The 27,714-nt window shown below is 39.8% G+C and overlaps 1 protein-coding gene and 1 long non-coding RNA gene across 2 annotated transcripts in view; both read right to left on the minus strand.

The window, feature by feature from the left end:
- Positions 1-27,714, minus strand: part of nectin1b (nectin cell adhesion molecule 1b) — a 321,725-nt gene that overhangs the window by 274,291 nt on the left and 19,720 nt on the right.
- On the minus strand, positions 5,405-7,165 carry LOC137043525 (uncharacterized). The gene is made up of 3 exons (XR_010898512.1): positions 6,182-7,165; positions 5,898-6,050; positions 5,405-5,788 (listed from the first exon to the last, which is right to left on the minus strand). It is a non-coding gene; the product is annotated as an uncharacterized lncRNA (long non-coding RNA).

Raw genomic sequence — 27,714 nt, forward strand, 5'->3', positions numbered from 1 at the left:
AAACTATATATATATATAGCATCTAGCATCTAAAAGAATGACAAATGAGCACAGTGTAAAGAGTAGACAATAAAAACAAAGGAACATTTAGACACGCATACATTTAGAATTTTTAAAAATATCATATCATATCACAAGAACTGAATGGTGTGCAAAATACCATTGGGTAATATTCACTTGCATTCAGTTGCATTTTTGACTTGCATAAATAATCTGCAGTAATATAACACCATTACAGACACTTTGTCTGTGCAGAAACAAAACCGCTTCAAAAACTAAACCACACACCAGCGTCCACTGGGGTTTGGTAGACTGAAGTATCGTATTGTGCAAATGTGGCACTCTGAAAATTGATCCATGAAAAAACAAAGCCTGATCTGGGCTATCCTTATAAAATAAGCACGCTGCGCTCACGTGTGCGCTTATATGTGTGCGGCCCCATGATGCCTGGCTTTGTGCATGATTCCTTCTGTGTGGCTCACATGACATGCTGCCTTTGGGTGCGCAATATTGACTTGACAGGAGAGGAAGACGACGAAAGAGAGAGAGATGGCAACTGCACAATCCCGTCGTCGAAAAGCAAAGAGGAAGTGCTGAGCTTGTTATGCCAAATGGCGTAATGGGAGAGACTGGAGCGTGCAGAGCATCAAATTTTTATCCGAGCAGCAGCGCGCAGTTTGGAAGAGCTTTATGGATGCAAAACAGCAGAAAAATATCCTCAAGGAAAGGCATTCTATTTTTAGATCATGATGAGCACTGTCTAGAATAATTTAATTAGTTTAATTAGGAAATGCGGTGCATGACCATGCCGATGAGTTTTGTTCAGTATTTGTATAAGGTTTTATTCCGGAATCGCTCCCTTCGCCCTGAATTTAAAGTTAAATTAGCCGTTCATTTGAGACACAATGATGGCACACACCAGCTCCACTTGAGTTCAATATTTTTATTTCCGTAAAATAAAGGCTGAAAATGGAGCCCCATTCATTGCTGCAATTCAATAACCCACCATCTTCCCTTTCCAGAACTTGGGGACAAATCCAGGCATCCATAATCCTACTGTTTCTCATTCAATAGGCCTACCTGGCATCGAGAAACAAGCTGGGACAGGAAACAAGAATTAAAAATGTCAACCAGCTTCCCAGCAGAGGGAAATAACCCAAAATGCAATAGCACAAGCAGGGGTCAGCTTCTTAAGAGGAGAGCCATGGGAATTCAACAATGTACCTCTGCAAAACCAACAGGGAATGGTCTTTTTAAGCTTGGAATGGACACGTTAGAAATGTCCAATGCATGTTGTGTGCTGAAATGGCTTGTTATTTATCTTAAATGCCTATTAACATCCATTGAGCTGTAAAACAACAAACCGGGCAGGAAAGTAATTACAGAGTGTCGAGTGTCCATCTATATTGGAAACAAATATACTACCCAAGCCTGTCATGCTTATATATGCACCCCGTTACCAGAGACACCTGCATCCACACTCTGCGTTCCAGTCTCCCAGATGTAAGCGCCAGATGTACCCCAAGCCGAGCCAGCTTGCTGGGGAAAAGAGATGGTTAAAAGAGAGGTGAATATAGCCGGGAGAATCACACCATGATTATAAAAAAAACAGCACAGCAGACACAATGAGAAAACCTGCTAAGATGTCCCTTAAGAGCCTATAGACGGAAGCGCTTAGCTGAATCGAACGGGGATTTGACTGCCCAATGCATTTGGTTCATAATGAACACACTTCCCATCGCTTGAAGTAAATGGAACGATTCACCGAGGACTTGTAGACACAGGATGCAGTAATATTAATGGGCCTACACTGAGAAGACGGGCGTGTTTTTTCAATCGTAGGATTCAGGGACCTTGTCAAATTTTGTAGGAGTTTGGCAAAGGGAAGTTCTGGACGGAAAACAGGCAGGTGGGGGACACAATTGAATACATTGCCAGCTACTCTCAGACCTGGGGACCAGGAAACAACGGGGGAAAATGATGAAGCGTAGGACGAGTGTAAGAGGAAACCACCCACTACTGTTCTCAGGGGTGAGATTAACCGTAGAGTAAGATGACAATACAGTCAACAAGTTTTGAAATGTGCTTCTCTAGCAAGGAACAGATGCATTTATAAGACACAAATCCAGTCTTGCAAAATTTGCCCACGCCAGCAAAATCTCACCTGAGGACCAGTTAAACCGCTTCCTCGGCTTTAACGTCCTCAGCAGGAGACAACTGTAACGACACAACCTAACGGATGCTGTGTGTTGAAAGATCTCTCTCTCTCTTTTTTTCCCACACTCACCCACTCTTAGAAATATGGGAGTGGCTGTTTTGCCACAGAGCTGGTCATGTAGTAGCCCTCCCTGTAATTGTCTACACATTGGCGAGACCGCAACATCACCAATATGAGAAGGTTAAAAACCCCATGGAACCTAAGCCAGAAAAAAAAGGTCTCTCCGATTCACATTAAGCATGTCACTCATGCTCTGTGGCCGATAGCTGTCTCTCTATATTAAGATATTGAGTATTTTGGGCAAGAGAATACAGTTAACCAAAGGGGAAAATCACTGCTTCAACGACATTCACAACTAAGGACAAACACAAGTGTGATGATTGGGTGTGTTTGATAGAGATTTTTACAAATGTACAGTGGCAATATGTTACAGCACGATATCAGATGATATACAAAGGTGCTTTGAGAAATATGGTAAGGGATGACAGTATTTACTTTGTGATGAAAAAAAAAACTGTATTAAACAAGATTGTGGTCATCCCCACCATCCCCAAATACAACACTGAATTACTATGTTCATTAAATTGATTTAAGATACTTTAAACAATACTATAGTATTCAAGGTACTTCAATGTTTCTAAAAAAATAAACTTCAGAAGCTTCAACATTGCAAGATGGCAATCAAAGCCTTAATCAATATGTATCTTCCCAATTATAATGATTCCTTCTAATTACTTAAAGCTTCAGTCCATAACTTTTTGCACACTAGTGGTTAATAAACAGAACTGCATGCATCTGGCGGAAGAACATTGCAGCCGGAGCTACTTCTTTCTGTTTATGTCCATGGCGGATCATGCAGGGACTGTGCTCCTCGAAAGCGGTACCTACCAGTCTGGCCTGAAATAGTCCCAATATAAATGCTTATTATAAGTGTACCATAATGATTCAAGGTAAGACAAAACACGATGTGGAAAATGGATTCATGTTGTACATTCTTATTATATCGTTTTTGTAAATCTTGAACACAAAAAAAATTACGGACAGCAGCTTTAATTTAATTTAATTTGTTATATTTTATTCATTTTATATTTTCTTTTACTGAAACACTAAAGAATCAAGATGAATACTGCCTGTACTATTGTCTGCATCTCTCACTGATAGATAGCACATGTTATCAGTATGTTTTGGGAAACGTTTTGTTCAGAACTGGAGCTTAATCAGCTCCAACCTTGGAGAGACTGTGTATCTTTGTATGTGCAAAATATTGAGAATGTTGAGAAGGTGTACAAAGGGCATCCTAAGACTTGATGTTCTGGGCAAGCTGGCGCCTGCTCCAGATCTGGAAGGTCACTACTTGCCTAATTACAGGGTTGAAAGCGTCAACAAGTGTTCTATTGAGACGTGAATCTGATTAACTGACAATGGCGTGGAAATTTACCATGACTGTCCATTTTCTCTGAGCCAATCAGTATCATCCACCTTGCAGTAATGACATGGATAGTCCTTGAAAACAATATAACTGTTGGAACAATTATATGTAAGTTGCGACAGGGCGACAAGAAGGGTAGAGAGGGAGCGTGGCCTAAGAACTCCTTGTGAAACTTGAAGCTGGCTTATGCTGCTGAAATTACAAACTATTCTTCAATATTTTTTTATTTATTTAATTAATTGTACTACTGGCTTTTGGTCTTCATTTTTCACTACTGGTCTTGGGTGATAAACTGTTATCGCCTAACAGCACTTCTATGTACATTTCCCTGTCTGCTCTCACTATCATATGAAAAAAAAAAAAAAAAAAAAAAAATATATATATATATATATATATATATATATATATATATATATATATATATATATATATATATATATATATATATATATATTACCATTGTGTCTACTACAAAACATGGGCTAATAACAGTGCTATAAGTATCAAAGTAATGAGGATACCATGTTTTGTTATTTTGTTGTTTTTTTTCAGTATCATTGATTCCTTTTTTTTTTTTACATGTATCATAATGATACTATGTTTTTATGGTAAAAAACAAAAACAAACAAACATATCTTTGCTTATACAGTGCTTGTTTAAGTGATAGCATGTCCAAAACCTGGCATTACCTTAGTACTTTTTGGTAAGTGGGGTGAGATTAGGGATATGGAGTGGGAAGTGAGCTTACAAATAATGTTTCAAGGAAAAATGGTGCAATTCCTGTTCCCTCATTTTATTTCCATGCTTGTTATTATCTTCGCACAGAGCAGTGTTGTAGCCTGTTGGCTGCAGGCCAGTTAAATGCAGGGTGCCTCTGTTAAATGCATCTCTATCTCTGAACCCGGCTTGCACTCCGCTGATCAGGAAACGGTGCTGAGGTCTCCACGATTCCCACAGAATACAAACACTCACAAACGAATCACAGCCTCTGAAGAGAACAGGATGACTACGTGACTGTCGGCGAACAATAGCTTGATTTAGGCTGCGCAACTGGAAATATGGGTGTTTTTGATTCGTTTTGGAAGCATAGCCGTAGGGGTGTTTCAATTGGGCTGAAGCTGCAAGAACAGACTTGTTCCTCCTGTCAAAGTATATGTCTTTTTCTCAAATTAAGCAAAAAGTGATCACACAATAAATCCCTGTTATGATCATTTAATCTCTCACTGCATGAAAAGTGGGATTTTCGTCCCCGTAAACGGCCGGAAATCTCCCTGATTTTCGACAATTAACGTCAGTTTACAGCCTGTGAACGTCGCGTTCGTCTGTGCCACATATTGACGGAAACGAACCATGACGTATGTGGAGCTTGCGGAGGCATGCTGGCGCCGGCGCTAATGGCTCTAATTAGCATATGAATAGCAGCTCTGGGCGGCGCCTTGCCGGAATGGCTTGAATTTCCTCACTCAGTATTGGTTGAAACTACTACATTGAAACAAGAAATATCCCTCGTGATTGGTTGGCAGATCTGTTACTATTGGTCAACCTGGGTAATAAATTAATAAATTTAAACCCCCAAATTATAATAATTTTACACACATATAAAATTATGATTTGCATATTTTTTAATTGTATATATCATGCGATATGCTATTATGTTTTATATTCATGTCATTGTTATCCTATGGACTACGCTATTATAACCATCAAGGACATTTATTTATTGAGGAAAGGAAAATATGCCAGGGACGTGCAGTTTATTCAAAGAAAGAGCTTTATTAGAACAAACACAAACACACAACCAAATGCAAAACGTTTGAGATCTGCCCACACAACAATAGGAAGCTCACGAGAAGCCCAAAATCCTACAGCACCATGAAGTCTCTGTTTTCCGCTTCAGAGCTGTAGGTAACTAGCGCCATTCTGTCTGTTTTAAGTCCTTTTTCAGACGTCTGTCGTGCGTTGCCCTGTTCTTTGGAATCGCCTCTAATCTCGATTGCAGCGTGGCACAGAGCTCGGCGAACAGTCCATCCAGACACCGCGCGAACGATGCCGTCTTCATCATCAGACATCAGGTCTATCGTAGCGCACTTCCAAAGGCCCACCTCATCCTCAGCTAACACACTCTTTCTTGCTTGTAGCAGCTGTAAAAACAAACAATAAAGACAATCAGTATTGCACGATGTACTGCGTAAAATGCACCTGAAAAATAGTCACACTGACCAAAAACGGATCTAATCTAATAAATCTTACCCTCTTTCTTCTCAATCGACTCCGATTTGAACTCTTCACAGCTTTTCAAGAACTGGATGTTTGTACCTCCTGCGTACTGTCTGTGTCTTACATGCAGCTGGAAAACAATTAAATGAGTGTTATGACGAAGTTGTGAAGACGGCGTACTGCTTCCTGTAAAATGACCAGAAAAAGAAAACACTTTTATAAAGCAACTTACATTTGTTCTTTTAAAAGGCTAATTTCAGCTTGTGCTACTTAAAAAGCTTTGCTTTAGGTTACTTTAGCTTAGATAACAGTCTTACCGCAATCTTAGGATGGTCTTCTCTTAGGCACTCGTCTTCTCTTCTTAAAGTTAGTATCTTCCACACAGTTTTTCGACTCCAAAGCAAGCAACCTATCATCTATGGACAGCAAACTGGAGATTACTAAAGTGAACTGCTCGTTAAAATCGTCAGCAAACTGAGCAAGCTGACGAGATAGCCCACTGATTGCATTCAGCTGTTTCTTCCGCCGGTGTTACGGATCAACTGGGGATCATGTTATCTGGGGACGGACGCGTGCACGCAGCTAGTTTTACCTGGATTTACAGCAGATGTTAGACGAGGACAGATTCGTCACAGCGGATTTTCCACTGAACAGATTTAAAACGCTTTCCACATTATTGGTAAATGTTTGCATAATATCAGGCTCTGTGTTTTCCTCTGTCGCTGCTTTGCTGTATGTTTCAAACGCAGTTTAAGGGAAATTTTAATGTGGTTTCATTTCACAACACAGACCACGCCCACATTTTGTTACATTCTTTTCGATGAAAGTCGTATCCAATGACAATTACATTTAATAAATTACATTGTGTCGTATTAGTATCGGAATTTTTATTTTATTTTTAATAACTATTGTTTTTGTAATTTGCTTAGGGTATTTTTTAAATTATATATATATATCCTAACTAAAATAACTCAAAGCCTGTCATATTACCTTTCTCATATTAGCCTATTATATTCTATTATAATCTATTATATTGCCCACCCCTTGCCCACCTGCACATCCCAGCTGATATACAAGATTTGGGGGGTCATTCTGCATTTGAAAGTTTGAAAGGGTTTTAAATCTTCTAAATAAAGTAAAATGATTCAAAATCAAGTAATTTATATATGCCAAAGTCAACTTTAAACATATACAATGTAATTTCCAAACAGCAAAATTGTGGCCAGTGAAAATGCTGAGTGGCTAGTAACTTTGGAAAACCACTAGCCACGGTGGCCGGTGAGCAAAAAAGTTAATGTCAACCCCTATATATATATACACACACACACACACACACACACACACACACACACACACACACACACACATATATATATATGTGTGTGTAGTGCCGTTAAAATTAATTTGCGTTAACACGTTAATTTTGACAGGTAATGATATATGATATATAAAGTTTGCTGATGTATGACGCCGCTTATTAGCAGGAGACCGCAATGATTGGTAAAAGTTGCGGTGATTGGTCAAAATTGCGAGTCGCACTGAATTCACGGGGACTGATTGCAAATGACACACAATAAATAATCTAGAATACTTTCATCAAATATATAAATTCAAGCTTAAGTTTAAGATTTTACAATTAGGCTATACTGAGCCTGATCTATCTAAGAGATTTTTTTAGAAGGAAGTTAATACCTTTTAGAAAAATGTCACATGGGTTAAAACTCCTGCTACCCTGATTTGCATTTGTATAGCTCACAGCATGTTCATTTACATGTTAAAGCCTCCCCTGGAGTTAAGGGAAGGGGGGTCTTGGGGGGGACAACTGCCAAGCAAGGCCCACGTCAATTTCTGACAATTCACGGCAGTTTTCGGTGTCGCCTGCAAACTGCCGTGTACAGTCGTAAACCTGATCTTCCACGACAATCTACAGTGCCGCTTACTGACGAAAATCCCACTTTTCATGCAGTGTCTCCAATGACATTCGCTCAAAACAGAACTTAAGGGAGTACGGCAGAACACACTGGGGTTTGTTCCCACAATCATCAGGGGTTTGTATTGACATTAAATATTCAAAAATGAGACATTCTGATTGGGTTCTTTTTTCAACCATAATCGCTCATATGAATCCTGTGTGCGAAAAGACAGAGCAATGACACTTAGCGTTGATTGTTCCCCCTCAGAAGCTAAGTTTTAGAACTGCAAGCCTGGATCCATCATTCCCAATTAGGGAGTTTTACTGTAAGGCCACACATAAATGCAAATGAACCATTTTCTTATTATCAGCCACTCTGTAAATCACTCGAAAATTACCGCCCTTGACAATTTGCTGGATCCAAACTGCCAAGGTGGGATGGTGATTTTTTTTTTTTTTAAACAGCCCTTTATGTCAAGCCAAGCTTGGGCTATATAAAAGCAATTGCGTAAGATCCTTTTTTTCTACCATTAGTTGCAGTAGCCTTCATGGTTAATTTCACTGCAGTTCAGTAACCTCTATTATATTAAAATGGGGCCTCTTTTATGCCTTGAAACCCTGCGACAACGTTCATATTAGACCCTTTTGTGTGTTGTCTTTGAGGACAAATGAATGTTCAAAGTCAGTGAGTTCCATCAAGCACAGCTTAGTTCACATGTAACACACATGTATCCTCCATATTAACATTTTCATCATCATTATAATACTTATACGTAAATTACTACGCAAATTTGTATTGTGAACAGATCTAGGTCTAACTGTAAAGATAAAAATGTTATGCATCACTCGCTTGACAAATGATTAAGTGTGAAACATTTTTAACAAATAAAATATGAATATAATTGATATAATTCTACTAACCACAATCAAACTTTAATCATCAATCAAGTTGTAATAACTCTGTAAAAAATGTTTATTGTGTTAATATGTTTATTGAGACCAAAAGATTTATTGATACTGATGCAGGCAGATGAACAGTTTTGCAGGCACAGAAAACCATACATTCATAAATCGCAATTATGAGAAGAAAAGTGGGGCTGGGATGAGGTCACACCTTCCGTTTGCTCCAATGAGGATCTCATCAGCATTGTAAACCCGCTCTCTGGGAAAACACATCAACGGCATCTCTCTGCCGTCAACCCAAATTAGAGTTTAATGACCACAGTGTTGCCCATTCACTATTGTTTCCCCCCACAGAGCCGTCCCCTACCCGCAACCATCTGTAGCACCTTCATAATGTTTATCATCCTTCTCTAAACAGCCCATTTTCCCATAATCACCCTCTCTCGCTTATACAACCCCTTGTGATTACCCTCCTTCTCTCGCATTTTTCCCTCCACTGAGGTCACATTGTTTCTCGGTGTGGACCTCGGTGCCCCAGAAGCCTTTTCGGTTGTTGTTATTGTTCTCTACACTTGGCCTTATTCACACACTAGGCTCATCGTAGCCTTGGTGGGCTGGGTGTCCGTGTGGCATTATAGCCTGGCATTCTTAAACTGATTGCCCTGAGCTGGATTTCCCAGCAAGCCTTGCACCCAATCAGCAGGCACATCCAGCTATGTTGATTGCCTGCCCGGGGGAGGGTAGATGCGGCTCTCGACTGGGAATCAGACACCATGGAGGAAAGACGGAAACATGGGATTGGCGGACGGACGTAGGGTTTGTTTATTGTCATTCACAAGAGGACAGCCAGCAGCAGGTGGAGGGGATGAGATGGAGGTTAGGCTACAGAGCCAATTATTTTCACCTCTTCCGTTGGCCTCTGCTAGCAAACATGTAATCTTAAACGCTCTTACTGATCCCAGGGCAACTCATGGAAAGAAAGAGCGAGAGACCTAATAGATGAGATCAGGTAGAAAGCGATTATGCAAGAGAGTCCTTCTCCACCGCTATCTGTCCTCCATAATGCCACCTCTATGCTCACTTCCTCTAACACCCCATTAAAGTGCACATACATTACTGAGCTTCTCAACCGGCCACTGACTTAACATGCTGTAGGTGAAATATGGAGTGGGATATGAAGATGTTAGAAAGGTATTATCCGCGTTCCTGCCTTTGCCCGTATTTTTGCCTCTCTCTATCGCTGTCTTGCATTCCTGCTTTGCTTCTGAGGATTCTCACAACTTTACATCAACTAATTTCAATTACTTTCTCTGTGCTTGTGATTAATGTATTAATATTTTCTATAAGAATAGAGATCGGGAAACTGCAAATTAGGGATTTGATGGTTAATCGACCTGTGACAACTCCGGTGATACCGGGGGGGACTTTTAAATCACTAATTCTATCTAAACCGAAAGTAATATGCACATAACCGCTCGGCATTCATAACATTCAATGAATTCCTATGAAAGTTAAGCTTCCATAGAAATGAACTAAAAATGCAGCAGTGCAAACATACTGTGAATGACAGTTATTCTGTAAATGCACACAATTTATATATTAGTATACATACTGTGGATGGATGGATGGATGGATGGATGGATGGATGGATGGATGGATGGATGGATGGATGGATGGATGGATGGATGGATGGATGGATAATATTACTCTAATATTATGTCCAAAAATATACTTTGTATTTGATGAAAGAACGGAGGTGAAAAGAGACTGAATATGAAAAGTGTGTTTTCGATCAACAATCTCTTGCAAGTAAGACAAAAGTCAGAACAGAATGCCTCAGTGTGTGTACTGGGAGGTGTTTCTGTGTCCCAGTCATCCCAGGTGTACTCAAGATGGAGTCTGACTGTGATGGGCTGAGATAGTGTGTGCTGAGGTGATTGAAAACTGCCAAGAAGTATAAGACAACTGTGCACACACTTATATGTTTTTGTGTGTGTGTGTGTGTTTGTGTTCTCTGCAGTCAGGAAAGAATCTCATCTCTGCAGTAGTAGCCCAGTGCTGTGTTCCTGATTAGACCTTGAGTACTGTAACATCTTAACAATCCCACTCCATTAAGAAAGGCCAACCTGTATGCAAGCTCAGTGGTCTTTTACGACAGTGCAGTGCATAAAATAGAAACGCTGCATGGAAAAGACATGATGCAGAGCCCCTTAATTTCACTTTATGGAGACAGGAAGAGAGGTCTTTGAAGAAGGCCCTATTCTTGAGGACCTGAGATAGAAGAATGGAGGCTGAATTGCCTGATAATTCTGGAATATGGTTTGTAAACAGGACTTAAGATACATCCTCTTGCCATAGCTAATGCACTTTACTGGACAAAAATGAAAAGAGCATTGCATTGTATGAAATATAAGTGGTTTGCTCTTTCATTTACTGTGGACTGAGTCCATTATTTTTCACGTTGTTTGAATGCCCACAACATTCTGAGAGCAAAATATATGATCTATCAAAGCACATGAATAAAAAAGGATGAGAGAGTTTGAGAAAAAAAAAGATAGCATGAGAATGTGCAACAGAAAGATTGAAGGATAATTCTCACCACCTTCTTTTTCCAGCAGCCCCTGTTGAGTTTTTACTCAATGTGATCTTAAACTATTTTACTGACGTATATAATGAAGAAATGAAATGAGCGACAACAAATCATGCTCCTTTATTTGCTGTCCTTGGTTTCTTGAATCACAGAAGTCCAGATTCCCTGGTGACTGTCTCACCCACGCGGCATGCCGGCCTTCCTTTTCCCATGGTGCTTGTACATTGTGTGATAGCTTGTCTTTGTTCAAACACTCAGCGCCACTCCTTTAAAATGCTAACGCAAACCAAACGGTCGCAGGGAGCAGCACAAGTCATTAGCCTCCATGTTGAATAGAGTCATGTGCTGTGGAATTAAGGTTTAAAAGGGTTTCTCATGTAAATGAGTTGACAATGCCCCAGAGAGGTGTTTAAACCCCAGCTGTAAAATCCTAATTCCCCAAACACATTACCATTTTCTCCATAACAACACAAGGCTAAACTTAGAAACCTTGAAAATAAAAGATACACCCTTATTAATAGTAAACAGACCATTTGACACAGCACTGAGACTAAGCTTTCTAGTCCCACGTTGTGATGATTAGATTACAAATTGGTAAAATTAGACAAGACTTGCAAGAATGTCCTGGAAAAAGAAACTGATTAGCTAAATAGCTAGCATTTTTCTTTGCTGGTCAACATAGACACCATCATTTTATAGACGCCCCTAATTAAGGCTTGGACTCCACGGAAGTCAAAACAAAAGGTTTGAAGGGGTCACATATTCAAAGCATAGACGGTAAAAAAAATCATTTCCGTGACGCCTCCCATAGAATTCTGAAGTGCAGTTTTGAAGCGTAAAGTAGAGGCGAGCTGGCTGTTGCCATCTTGGCTAACAGACTGTGGATAAATGGCTATCCACCTGTCAATCAAAGTGGCCACACCCTTAAGTATGCAAAACTTTAAGGCTTCATAAAATGTAAATAAATTAGTTATACAAAAAATTCACCCGAATCATAGTAGTCATGAAGAGCAAATTTAGCTGTATACACCAAAACCAAAATTTGTACAAGACTAAACATTTTTTTTTTCTGCTGTTAAGTTGGGAATTTTAACATGGGGCTCAATAAAGCCCCTTTCACACTGCACGTCGGACCCGCAATATTCCCGGAACATTGCCGGGTCGCCTTCTGTGTAATAGCAACCACGTCCCGAAATTGATTACCGAATTGAACCCGAGTCGGGGACCTAGTAACATTGCGGGGTTCGATCTGGGACGAGCGCTGTGTGAACAAAAGCCGAAACTAATGCCACAACGTGTACGTAATTATCGTGCGACTCCTAGAGCTTGTTTTTTCAATAATACAACCTTGCAGTGCCAGAAGAGCTAGTCGGTGTTTTAAACACAGAGAGTGTTCGTATACAAAAGAAACTAAAATTAAACAAGCAGAAACATGCGCAAACTGGAAACAAGTCGAGACCACGGACTTGTGTTATCGGAGCTCCATACTATCCGCGCTGAAGCTGAGATCGCTCGCCATTATACGTCACATCCGGATGTCACGTGTCAACTCGATCCGGGACCGTTATGGGTTGTGTGTGAAAGCGCACATATTACAGTATTTCGCTGGCAGTGTGAATGGACCAAATCTAGCGGCGCGGGAACAAATGCCGGGTCGCATTATCTGTGTATTTGCCGAAATCGCAGTGTGAAAGGGGCTAAAGATTCTGCGCTCTTCTGAGCATGTCCCTAGTGGCCAGTCAATGAATTGCAGTTTAAGTCACTTCCGTATTGGCTTCAAGAGAAACTGGAGAGAGGTCACCGCTTGATTCAAAGTTTTAAAACTACATAATTCATAAGGACAGTTTAAAATAATATTTCAATAACACGTTCAAAGTGTATTTCACGCACAAAATAAGTGCTTGTGAATAGAAATAATGTGATGGTAACCATAGTACTGGTACATTCCTTAAATGCAAAAAAATAAGTACTGTGATTTTAACTTTATTGTAGATTTACAGATTACAAAAAAAATTCCTGTCTTGCTTAAAATACAGAATGTAATAAATTGAAGTTTTTAGGATTGAGGTAGGCTAATTTACATGATAGCATATTTGTATTGTGACTTGTATAAAAAACCTGTATTAAACTAGATTTTGGTCATACCCACCATTCCCAATTACAATACCGAATTACTATGTTCATGTAATATGATCTTTAAATGGATTTAAGGTACTTTAAATAATATTAAAGTACCTTAAATTGTAATCGGTTTGAGAGGGGTGGGATGGGATAAACCTTTCCATGAAACGATCAAACGAAATATTCCACCATGCTTGCTGTGTACGTCCTTCTGTGACGTGATCATAGACAAGAATAAACGCATAGACAGTAATATACATTAATATATAAAATATAGACGGCATAATAGTAATATTACCAATATACGCTAATATATAGCAATATATGGCCACACTAACACCAGGCTTGTTGACAAGAGAGGAAAGTTCATTTTTCTGAGGTGTTAAACTTTTTATTTTGTAACAAGACATGAAGACATAACGTTGGCATGATGACACAAACATAGCCCGACTAAATCTCATCTTGACAGCATTTGACCTAGACAGTTTTTACTTACTTACACACTTTTACTTAGTGCAGTTTGAAGATGACGTTGACTGCTAGAGTTGTTATCACAGGACGTTAGGTTGTACCTCCGGATTAACTTTAATTCCTGGATGCTTTGCATTTGGTACTTTTATCAGAGCATTTTTTTTTTTTTTTTTTTCTATAAGTAAATGTTCCAATCAATGATCCAGGCTGCACATTATCATATCCTTCCTTCATTGTACAGTTGAATGGTGGCGATAATTGCTCAGGGTCAAAGTTCAATATGGAATGGATTAATCTGCCTTATTTTATTATTTTATTTATTAACACGTTATTTTGTCTCAGATTTATTAAACAAAATTAATGTGCTATTTTGGCAGCTCTAATATACATATGTAGTGTTTACAGTTTAAAGTTCACACTCATTGGCGCATCTAATGTTTTTTGGTTTGATGGAATTTTTCCAATACTCTCTAGAATGAGAATGGTCGTGTACCACTTGCCTTCGATTAGCAATATGAAGTTGCTAATCATAAATAAGGTTGTAACATAACTAAACACCTTTTTTTAAAAGATCACTTTGGTATGTCCTTCTTCAACTTCATGTTCCAGTTGGAAAATACGAGAATGCTGGAGAGAAATCTACGCTAGACAAGCCAGTTCATGGGGACATTAAAAAGCATAAAACTGGCTAAGCAGCACCTGTGAAGCTGAAGGCATGCATGTGGAAGTCCCAGAGCTAAAAATGACAGTTTTATTGGAGCATTAAATTGTTTTGTTCTGGAAAATGAGAACTGCAACCTGAAAAAAACCCTAAAAATTCAAAGGAGCAATGTAAACCAGACTCATATGTTTAAATCCTATTGTTTTCTACAGAATAAGATTTTTTTTTTCCTAGGCATAATAATAGAAGGAAAAGGGGCACAACAAGAAAGTACAACATGAGAAATATGCTCTTATTTTCCTAAAACTAAGCCTTTCCCACTAATATAAGCTTTCCAAGCTAGTAAAAAGACATAAACACCAGAGCAGCCATTTTGGCACGCACTTTCCTGTTACCAAACCAAAAAAGATGCCAGAAGAAACAAAGCAAGACAAATGAACCATGCGACCTTTCCGAGACATTAGCCATTTCGGACGGCATCTGACGCAACGCTCATTTAAAGAACAAACATTTCAAATCCGGACATTACCACTGCGGTGTTAACTTTAACTAGCATGCCTGCCTGAATGTTTGATGAACACAGAAGATCCTTTGTTGTGTTACTCCCTTTTTCATGTCCTAACCTTAACCACTGGCTTACTGTCATATCCCAACGGCATGAGTCAGCGTGTGCTAAAACAAAATGTCCACCCCCACTTCCTCTCTCCCTATCCATAGTGTAGAGTGCTTGTGTTCAGTAGTTGGGAACGCTGTCAGGCCCTGTGAGTCTTCCAGCCCTGCTGCGTCACACTCACTTAACATCTGCGGCTCCCTATCGGGCAGAATATCTCTCTCGAACGTGCCACAGCACACGCAGCTCCCAAACACGGACGACATGCCATACGAAGACGTTCTATATGATAGATTGCGCCACGTACATGAGGCTTTGTTGGTTTGCACAAATGAAAACGCTGTGATTGATCGGATTCTATATATGTACCATCCATGCATGCAGAATGAAAACGTTGCAGAGCAAAGGAATTCTAGGTAGTGCACTGAGAGCTATGTAGCTTGTACTGCTTAGGACTTGTTAAGAAACCGTAGCGTTCTGTCACTGTGTAATCGGAGCACCATATGTATAACACATAGTGTAGTTATGTAATTAGTCATACGCAAATCCACCAAATAATCTTGATTATGGAAATTGAATCATGTATGACACGTATAAATTACATGAGTGTCTATTCAATGAATTACACAGGGACCCATATATGAACACTCATCAGGCCTGACATTAAGTACAGCTCTTTACACATTTCATGTCAACTAATCCTAAACATGCTTGGTGATATCAATAAATGTTCGCGCCACTTTTGTGAGTATTTCAGTGAAGACATTTAGTGAAGATAAGCTGGTATATCCATAACTGCCATTATTTCCAATGTAAATTTGGTTCATTATAAACTATGCCTTATTAAAAAAAAACAGGGCTGTAAGGTGCAATTCATTTTGCACTATTAGCATCTGCTTTTCGCTAAAAATGTAATTGTGTGTAAAAGCAACACATTTCATGGTGATCATGGCATCAGTATTTAATCAAATCAAGGAGAAAAGCAATATACTGGCATGCACCCAAACATGCAGCACAGTTGAATGTACTTTAGCCATTTTAAAGCAACAGAAATTCAATTTTTTTGGTAACTGATTTTGTGAATCAGGTACCAGATGCACACAAAGTAATCTTAAAAAAAAAAAGAATTTTCTTTGGACTCTTAAAATATAAATTTCTAAAAAGGAATGTTTGCCTCAATGACACAGAAGAACAATTGTGGGTTACTTTAAAGGGATAGTTCACCCAAAAATTAAAATTTGATGTTTATCTGCTTACCCCCAGTGCATCCAAGATGTAGGTGTTGTTTCTTCAGTATAACACAAATTAAGATTTATAACTCCAACAATTGCAGTCTGCCAGTCATAAGTAAAAAGAAAAAAACATGCTTAGACAACATGCACAAAAACCCAGCTGCTTGTGATAAACAAACAGTATTTATGTTATTTTTTTACTTAATATCCAGACGACTCTCATCTAGTGTTCCCATCGACTATTACTTCCATATATATATATATATATATATATATATATATATATATATGTGTGTGTTTGTGTGTGTGTGTGTGTGTGTGTGTGTGTGTGTGTGTGTGTGTCCACGCAAGTTTGACCTTACCAGACGGAAGTAATGACGGATGGAAACACTAGATGAGATTCGTCTGGATGTGAGGTTAAATATAACATAAATACTGTTAGTTTTCTCAAAGGAACCGATAGGTTCGTATCTTAAGACATCAATGTGTCGTCATAAGCAGCAGGGTTTCTGTTCATGTTGTCTGAGCATGTTATTTATTTTTTTACTCTCATTGAGTTGTTACCCATTCACATGCATTATGACTCGCAGACTGCAACAGTTGAAGTAAAAAAAACAAAGACACATTTTGGATGCACTGGGGTAAGCAGATAAACATCACATTTTCATTTTGGGGTGAACTATCCCTTTAAGAGGAAAAAAAAAAAGATTCTTAATGGAACCCAAATGCCAAATGCAGAATCCTTTTTTTAGGGTTGAAATCTTTAATTCTTGAAGAAAAAAAAGAAGAAAAAAAACGGCTTTGACATAGTATACTAGCATACTAATGGGATTGCCTTGTGTAAAACAACAAATTCAGAACTTTAACATTGGTTTAAAAAAAAAATATGAAAGAAAGTAAATTCTTATTGAATCTCCCTTTGAGTCCTTGCATCTCGTCTTGAAACGTCCTGTTGAGCTTTACCAATCATGAGGCAAGTGTGAGGGACAGCGGAGAGTGACATGTCAGCCCCAAGGGTTCTGAGACAAATGGCACCATGCCATTCTGCACAAAACAGACCCTGAAGCAGCACAGCATCACTATCATCACCATCATCGTTGTCGTTGTCGTCTTCAAAAACAACATCCTTCTCAAAAAAGGCCCCTACCACGCATCGCAATGGCCCTCCACATGCATTATAGACAGCAGGATTCACCCACATGAGGTGGAAGATTACAGCAATAGATGGAAAAGTAATGAACTATGACTGCTCCGCTCGGCTGAGCTGTCGGATTAGAGGTACGATGAGAATCATTTGCAGGGTATTCCCGAAATGGCTGCACAGTGTGAAACGCATTGAGTCTGATATGTACTGTATATATATAAAAAATTCTGCATTGTCGCACTGACGAAGATTGATTGATGTATTTATTTGTTTTTAATGCATTTACTTGCGCATTAATACACAATTTGTCATTGTAAATTCAATTTTGGATTGCATTACATGAACTAAAGGGGGAAAAAGAGTGACACAACTCTCTGTGGGGTTTGAGAAAAGTTGCATATCAAGTGCAACTTTGACCTTGGCAAAATACATCATGTAATATCTCATCACATATATGCCACCAAATACAGGCCATTCCTTTCCCTGATGCAGGAAGCAGCGGCGATGAAATGAAAACACTATCTCCAGAGATGCTGCATCATTTTAATCTGTTCCCACTGACTCACGGCTTCACAAATAGAAGGAAAACTCAATTTAGAGAAGAAGAATCACAAAAAAAAAATACTCAGAGAGCGCTTCGAGAAGCATAGAGGAGGTGGAACCTGCAGCAGGCTCGCATTTAATGACCTTGACCACAAAAATTCTTTCATACTGTGTTGTGGAGAAGAAAAAAAACTCTTCAAATACAATTCTGATAAAAATAAGTCAAGTTCTGAAAGCTCCTGTTTAGTTCACTTGTAGAAATGAAGTGAGATAAAACATCAAATGCCCCTTACTTGCCAAGTGGTCTTCTATACCTGCCAGTGCCGAGAATGGACCCTTGAGTGGAAAGGATGTGCTCAGATTTTGGGCCCAGGGGCTGGCTTTTACTTGATCAAGTCGTCTGACAAGGGCTGGTTCAGTTAATGCAACACTCAGGAGCTGTGAATCACCTGGAAATTCTACTGAAGGAGAGGTGAAGTTGAGAAAATGTAACCACCGTATGGTCAAGACATTGAGGATGACTGGAACCACCTTTGACCGGATGTAGGGGATCGTACTCAAACGAAGGGGTCATCACTGGCTTATCTAAACACACGGACAGCAGCTTGCAGTGGGGTGGCAAAACCCATTAAACTTTGTGTTGACTTAAGAGCAATGTGCTTTTGTCATTACCGCTGCTCATGTGCTCTGCTTGCCATATTGAAGCACCCTGAGTGCCACGCTTAGTGCGGAAAAAAAAAACATGGGGGTGAGGGCAATGAAGTAAAGTAATGAATTCTGACAGATCCTTCCCAGGGATGGAAATATTAAACCCTTCCTTTTTTAATGCAGTCTCTCACTCTCAATCTCGTCCTCAATTTCTTTTTTATCCTCTCCTCTCTCCCCATGGTTCCCCAGAGCAGGGATGGGTACATCTCCATATAGGATATTCAAGCAAATCAATCAATTAGCTGTATCTGCTGAGTTCAGTCTGAGCATGGCAGCTGGGGGGAGTGGCCTGAATCTGAGGCAGCGAGGGGTTGGGCGATGTGCAGCGAGCGTGCTTCCTTTCGAGCACTTACTCGTGCGCACAATGGGGTCAACACGTGACCCCCTCCAGCACGCAGAGCATCCCTTCTGCGACGCTTGGGGGCCGGGCACACAGCACCATCTGAGTTTGCTACGCCATTCAGTATTCGATGCACCGAGCTGCAACCGAGGACACAGCGTAACCCGAGCAGCTAAATATACATCATGTGCTGTCATACACTGGAGATCTGAGCAAAAACAAACCAAGGCAGGGCAAACCGGATCGGCTGGCATTGCAGAAGGCTTGTTCATGTCAAATGTAGGAGCGTGGATATGATAACTTGTTAGAATTCAATCCAACGAATAAACGGATAGACAGATAGACGAATGCCCTCTGCGCTGATTAGGGCAAAAAACGGCACAGATTTGAAGCTGTGAAATCACGCTGCATTCCATTACTAAGCGGTTGGCAAGTGAAAAGAAAGAGCAGCAAGAGCGATCTTTCAACTTCACCTTCAGAGGAAGCATTTCCCTGTGTCCTATGCAACCTTTCACCCATTCACGGTTTAATCAGCGGCTCTCTTTCCCAGGAACCTTGAGTCGGTTGCATGTAATCAGGCTTTGCAAGTCGCCGTGGCACTGATAAACGGCCAGGGGACTCTCGCTGCACCATTTCCCTATAAATATAAACCGTAAATCTGCTTTTTCATGTCAGATGCGGAAGACAAAATGGCAATTGCAGACACCGCTAATAAATACGCCTACTAAATAAAGCAATACGTAAAGAGATGGCAGCCAGCACTGGAAGCACAGCATTCTCAGCAGACAAGTGGAATGACCAGACTTTTGGCAAAGCGAAACCAAAAGAGGAACTTAAATACCAAGATTATGTCGCAATGAGAGGATCTACATGAGACAATATATGTCTAAAGTGTCAGAGAGGGTTACAGCAGCATTGTGGTTTTAGACCATAATGGCTTTGATCCTGATTTTTCTTGTTTGTGCAGAGTTACGATTCTTAAATCTGGCATATGAATAGGCCTTTCTGTAGTCATTATCTCCAATTTGCAAACATATAAAGATAATAAGAGGTAACAAAAGCGTTTGAGGCAATATCATACCCCAAACAGAGCTCGAAATGCCTTTAATTCAAATATAAAGTAGCATTTAATGACAGTTTATCTGTTTTCCTCACAGCTGGGCAGGCTTTTCTTTGCAAAAGGGAATCGCTATCTTTTGGAAAAAGCTGACTCCTACTCTGGAAAAGGATGGCAAAACCCTCTTTGTAATGGTAGATAAACCGTGCAGCTGGAATATACTCAATGTGGCTTTTCTCGCTCTCTCTTTGCACTCAATTCTTTATGCAGCATTGCTTGATAAACTCAGCTAAGAAAAGGAGTAGGTGGTAGATCTTACATCATTACATTATCATATATTATTTTACATAGTGGTAAACGTTTACATCATAATGCAATTCAAGTGACGACCTCGCGGCCGTCTGACTAAACATGGGCGTGAAAAGCCACTGATAACACTGTATTCCACCGACTGTAAGGTCACACAGTGAGTAGTTCTTCACAGAAAGAAAATTCATTTGTCTGCTTTTCAATTCGCTATTAAAAAAAATGAAAATTGAGATGCTTCAGGATGTCTGCAGCCATCCTGATGAATATAGAAGTTGTAACAGACACTCAGAAAGTTGAATGCAAAAGAAGTATTATATTGACGTTGTACTGAAAGCAAACCCAATAAGGCTCTTAATTTGGGTGACATAAAACCCTCAAGGGAGAGTTTAAACTCCTGTGATGTGTAGTGTAATTGCAGCTCTGCAATTTCTCACGATTTTAACACCTCTAGTGTTTCCTTTACTTCGCACTTCTGCATTTGCGAAGGACAGCAAGACACTTATGGGAGCAGGTAATGCTGTGTTATTCTCCTGTACTTATGAAGCTCTTAGTTTATAACAACACATACACGTTCACGTCAGAGTGCGGGGGATGATCTGTCATTTATCAAGAAATCTGACAAACACAGTGTTTTTGTCAAGAAAACACTCCATCATAAAGAGCTGACCATGTATCCTGGATCCACTGCTGATATCTGATTAATCTGTGTGGTAAGTGTGTGCTGTCAGGACTGGCATGGGGCTTCTTGAATGATGGATTTTCCAGCCTGGATGCGTGAAAAGCAGTTGTGGATGTCAAGACTCCCCTGACGCGCATTCAGTGCTGATCAATCTCCCATTCCGCCGCCCCGGGCCTGCCCCCGCCCATCAGCATCAATCCAGCACAAGTAAATACAGTGAGTGGCTTAATGCATCTCCATTCTGTTCCCATGGGACCTCACAGGCCAGAGAAAGAGAGATAGAGGCAGTTCTCATACATAACAAAATCTGAAAGATCTCACATTGGACAGGTATACTAGTCTTTTTTTTATGTGGGATATATACAGTCTTCATGCAGTTTATGAGTGGACACAACCATGGATGGTAGAGACAGATCCTCATATCAGTCAGAATGATTATTCAGTACATTTTTTGGCCATTTTGAAAGTTACGGCATCGGCCAATGACCATGTCCGCTCAGCCAATTAAAAAAAGTGTTACTTTGGTTTAGGGCTGTCCTCGACTAAGGATTTAGACAATCGAATCAGAATTGTCGAATCTCTCTATGGTCGACTGATAGTCGAATCATCTGTGTGTGTGAATGGGTTGGGAGGGGTACGACACTGTCAGCAGAAGGGTAAAACTATTTTTATTTTCCTTTACACACTGCACACAGCAACAACTTTTAATAAAGCGACCAAAACTGCCTGCCAACTGACAGACGAACAGACAATGGCTTTCTTATTTAGGTTTAAATAGCCTAAAAGGTAATGTGGTGGATAAACATTAATAAACCGTTTTCTCATAACATGTTAAAGCCGCGATCGAAATACAGAACATCACACAAATATATAAAAGAACATTTTGATAAATAAACCTAAAAAAATACCGGCCTAAAGAGGAAAAGAACACTTTGAGTGCGTTTACATGCACGTTCTGAAGCCGATTGTGCCTAAAGCGAGTGAAGACGTACGCGAAGCACAGCCCCGCGTGCCTCAGGATCTCACACCGCCCCCTGATGCGCACATTATATACACGCGAGCTCAATTTTGAATTGACTGACAGATGAGCTGCACGAAAGCGCTCTGTGGTGAGGCAGGATTTTAAACAACTTCCAGAGTGGCTGCGGACAGGCGCTGAATGCTGCCGCCGGTGTGTGTACACTTATTGAACGTGTTCTAATTTTAAAGGGGCGGTGCTAAGCTCAGCGCCCTTAAAGGGGTCGCACACCGATGCTCAGCTCAGCGCTGCGATACGTCTTTAAAATATTGAGCACCCCCATATTTCCAAAATGGTATGATCCTCGTTTCATAACACCCGCGAAGATTCGACCGTGAGATCGGTGGTCGAACCAGGCTCCGCATATCGATGCATTGATTCTTCGACTATTCAGGGTCACCCCTACTTTGGTTACATTTAAAAATTAACCATAAACCTTTTAAGAGTCATGCATCAACTTCTCAAAGTGCTCGGTCTACAATCCAACAATGAGCTTTGTATTGCTTAGACATATCAACATTATACTATGAAGTATAAATTCATCTGGAGAGTTCAAATTGAGATCTTGCACGCTTATGTTGATGAGTTAATCATGTTATTAACATAAGTCTTGAAAACATATGTTTTCAAATTGCATTAACTCATCAAAAAAAGCAAGTTTCAAATGTACTATTAGTTATAGGAGATTTTAAAAAATAATAGTTGTAAGTCAGTTAAATATAATTGAATTGAACAGCCAAGTTGATTATACTTACATACTTATTTTTTTACAGTGAATATGAACTCAAATATTTATAATCGCATTTCTCCAAGATCAAATTATCTGAGCTATGACATCCACATCCGTTTAATAACATTATAGTTTTATTTTAAGAGAAACCTCTGAAACTAAATTGATACGTAAATGAAAACTTAACTGAGAACTGAATAAAGTATCTTGAACTATGACAAAGTAAACATTGAGCAATACATTTTTTCCTCTAAAGGAGAACGTATTTAACAAATCGCAGCCCGTGTACACCCACACTTACACTCACACATCTAGTCACACAGACACACATAAACACACATATCAAATCAGCATCACACAACCGCAGAGTCAGCAAATACTCCAGAGTATCACATAAATTACAGCAATGTTTCAACATGGCCCCAAATCAACAAGCAATCAAGACCTGGGCAATGGGCCGGCGGTTGCAATTCTCTCAATCTCTGCTTCATCTCTCAAATCATTACACATAGTCTGCTCAGCGAAACACTGCTGAGACGGTGTACAACAAGAAGTTTAATTCCAATGGATCCAAAGAAAAAATGTGCACACACATACACTAACACAATATGTGGCAAAGACAAAAAGGACGAGCTTGAAGCGGTGAAGAGGTGCAGCGTTAATTACGATCTACGGTCACCGTGGTGACACCTGCTTTGAAGGGCTACGTGCACTTCTCTCTCTCTCTGCTCGGTCTAGACACTGGCTTGATTAATCCCAGAGAGGGAACTTTAATCCTGATCCCTGCACGTACGGCCCACCAGAGCGCGCCCCCCCACCCCCAACCACCGATACCCTTTGGCGAAAACATCTGGATTTGCCGTTACGCAGGTGGAATTAAAACACAACGAACACAACTGGTCTTGAAAAAGTAAGGACTCAATTAAAATCCTAAGGCAATAAACACAGGTTATTTGTTTCATTTATTAAAAGTATAAAGTCAAACCAAAACTTATTCAGACACCAAATAACATTTTTTACTAGTGGGTGCAGGACACTATTGTTAAGTTATGTAAGTAAGGATAGCAAAATAAAGTAAACTGCAACATATTGTACCCAAACATTCTTCATACAGTAACTACCAGTACAATTGATGAATTATTCAGACACTTTGACCTGACCATGTTTTGCTGAAGGTTATTTTATTTTATTTTTTTTTAATTGCTAATGTGACCTTTTACATCCCAGACTGAGCAAAATGAAGTATTGCTTGGAAATTGGTTGACTTAAATTGCTATTATCTAATGGTGTACTTAAATTTATCAGCTGACAGCTGATTGGTTGATTGATATCCATTTTATTGCTTTCTATCAAAGTTATCTGACCTTATAAAGATGAATTTGTTCTGACACAATATAACTCTGAGTTCTTTGCATATTGTATTACCATTATCTAAACTATAGCGAATAAACTGTGATAATGTTAGAACATGTTGAAGGTGCCTGAATACATTTTGGTTTTGTATGTGTATAAAAAATTCCATACAGAAGAATGAAACTAACACAACTAAGTATAACATTCTAGAGGTTTTGTAGAATTATGTGATCAAAAATACCCTTGCAAAATTACTATTTTTATTCCTTTATGATCACGAACAAGCAGAATGTCACCTTATTTTTTTTTACAACCAATCTTAATGTGTGAATCAATTGGCATATCTGTTCTGCAACAACATTATCAGAGGACTTCATGAAGATTCACATTAAAAAAAAGTGCCATGGAGACACTCCCCATCACTAGGATCAAATATGGTTACCCTCCTGAAACTGACAAAACTCTCTTGTTTCCTCTGACAGACTCTGTTCGTACCTGCTCTCTTAGTGAACAACGAGCGGGAAGGGTTATACGGTGCCAAACAATCTTTGGCTGATATACGGTGACTGACGTTAAAAACAGGGGGCTTTGACAGGCCCTGTAGGTAGTAGGAAGGAAGAATTAGGAAGGTTATATAACCCAATGGTATACACATAGCAATTGTGAACATGCGACAGAATTGTCATAAATAAGGAATAAATGCTCTGGAAGCTTGGACGGAAGTTGGACAGAAGACCACATACAAAGTGAACAGTCAATAAGGAAATATATAGTATATTGCATAGCTATACCAACTCCCAGACTATAGGAGGAAAGGAGACATGGAGTAACTAAATGTCATAAAAATAGAACAAACACACACACACACACACACACACACACACACACACACACACACACACACACACACACACATACTGATTCGTTCACAACTCAAATCCATCATCTAAAGCTCAGTATTTCATTTCATGCATCCAAGATTCCGCAAGGAAGACGTGCTTCCAGGAAGACAGCCATCATTAATTGCAGGGGATTCGCATGAACACAAGCCATGTGCACAACTGAGCACACACAATTGTAGAGCCTGAAAATGGCATAGATCAAAACGCAGCTGAAAGCGAGAAAAGCAAGCAAAGGGATAGTCACGGGAGAATGTTCAGAAGGGTTGAATATTTCACGGCAGCAGGGCGCATGGGGCTAATTTTTTTTCCTGCTGCTCTGGCACGTCACCGTGCAGGTGTGGTGACTCTGACTTGCAGGGAAAACAAAACTGCGGGAGACTATTAACTGAATGTGTTGTATTTAACACCTTCCTCCAGTGATGCGTGTCATTGAGAGGCAATTAAAGAAAAAAACGCTTAACAAAAACTCACAGGCCTCTTCGTACAAGGAACCGACTTAATCCACACACACCAATATCAAGCCATCTCATTACACCTCAAACAAGACTACAAACAAACAACCGATATCGGTGACCCTTAATAAACACATCATATGGTTGAGAAATCACTGCTTTTCAATCAGGATTGTCCATGAAATTAAGAATCATTCATGCTGTGGTTGGTAAAAGTATAAGCTGCCTCGATGAGGCTGACAAATATATTTCTCTGTGTGGTCGGTCAGCCTCAGGTCTTCCATTATAAAGGAATTACAACTTTTGCAATGACTGTGGTTAAGAAAAGTAAACCCTGGTGTCTGAACCCTGTGGTCAAAGGTCTCTGACAAGAATGATCATTATGCATAGTTCTGTAATAAATATAATTAAAATAGTGGAACAACATGACATAGCAGCTCCTATGATTTCTTAACTTTCTTAAAGACTTTTTAACAGTTTTTTTAACCTTAAGGGATGCAGAGAATGTTTAAGCATCTTCTAACTGAAATTATGCTAACGTCTATTTACACATCTCTGTAATCAGGTTTAACTTATCACGCCTTTTTCATTCTTTCACCATAAAAAAACCCAGTAAAAAAGCTGACGCTACTTTTAAAATAATTTAGTCTTAGGAACGTAATGTGTTGCTACTAGCTTGCTAATAACTACATTACTACATATTGTAGTGGCCGTGGCAGTGTTTATTTATGCGGATGCTAATGTGCTAATAGCTAACAGCAGGAGAGAATGGGTATGTACATCTTTTGGCCAATCCCATGCTGGAATCCCAGGCATGGCACTGTCGTGGCACAGTTCTAGTGCCCCGATGACTGCCGCATACTCAGCACCCCTGACCCCTATTTCCCTGTTGGTCAGTGCCGTCACAAATCCGAAAAGCCTCCCAGCATCTCCATGGTGACTGGCCCTGGCTGAACAGATGGCCTCAGTGTGCTGAGCAGCAATTAAAGAGGGGGAGAGTGCAGAGTAGAGAGAGAGAGAGAGAGAGAGAGAGAGAGAGAGAGAGAGAGAGAGAGAGAGAGAGAGAGAGATGGAGAAAGTGGGTCAGGATCAAGGGGAGTGCATCCGACTCTACTCTGCTGCACGTTCACAGTATAAACACACACACACATGCACTCTTACGTACTCATAAACAGACTGACGCGTATATCTGTGCACACATATACTTATGCATCACTGCATCCCTCATTCCCTGAGCTCACCCTTCCCTTAACAAAAACAAATGCCCCATCCATCCCCCTCACATCACGGAGGCACAGTGAGAACACTGCGCAATGCTTAAAACCTTTGGATCCTACTGGAGAAAAGCACTGAGAATTCATTCCCCCCAAAAATAGAGGAGGATCTATCGATAACATCCAAAGTCAGGAGCCCTAGTCAAGAGAATAACGCTACCAAATCCCAGCAAATTGGCTTAACCCTTTCCACTTCCTTCTCACCTCCTATATCTTATCTTCACTTGATTACTTTCACAAGAACAGCATCCTGACACATTTTTTCCCTTCTTCCAGTGGTCATCAATTTACAGTGAGGACAGAAGCATACCCCCACCCCCCTTTAACATAGTGGGCCTATATCCAGATTGCATCTATGTCCCAAGTTTGCACTAGAACCTTTTCATATCTACATATGAATACAGGCTCAATTCAAGATAAAATAACAATAAAAGACCAGTTTAATGACCGTATTAATTCATTAATCCATAAATTAAATATTGCTTAAACATGTGGCAAACATCAAGAGTATGTTGAGGGAACTTTAAGGGGTTTTGGGGTCCATACCACCCAGAGGATAAGACAGAAAAAACAGTGAAAGAGAAAAAGATTAATGACACAGGAAAGAAATAATAAAAAGAAATGAACATATTTTGTCTTTAAACAGTTCTTAGTCCAACCAGAAGTCTCTTGCTGCTCAGTAACATGGTTTCGGCCAGGAGGACGATCTAAGATTGAACTGTGGTCAAACATGGACAGGGGAGTCATTAAGAGCTATAACACTCCCATAGAGCCCCTAGTACATCCCCCACAGATCGGGCATGTAATTCCCCTCCAACTGCATTTTCCATAAATTAACAAA

The sequence above is a fragment of the Pseudorasbora parva genome, chromosome 16, assembly GCF_024679245.1.
Source record: "Pseudorasbora parva isolate DD20220531a chromosome 16, ASM2467924v1, whole genome shotgun sequence".
Taxonomy (NCBI): Eukaryota; Metazoa; Chordata; class Actinopteri; order Cypriniformes; family Gobionidae; genus Pseudorasbora; species Pseudorasbora parva.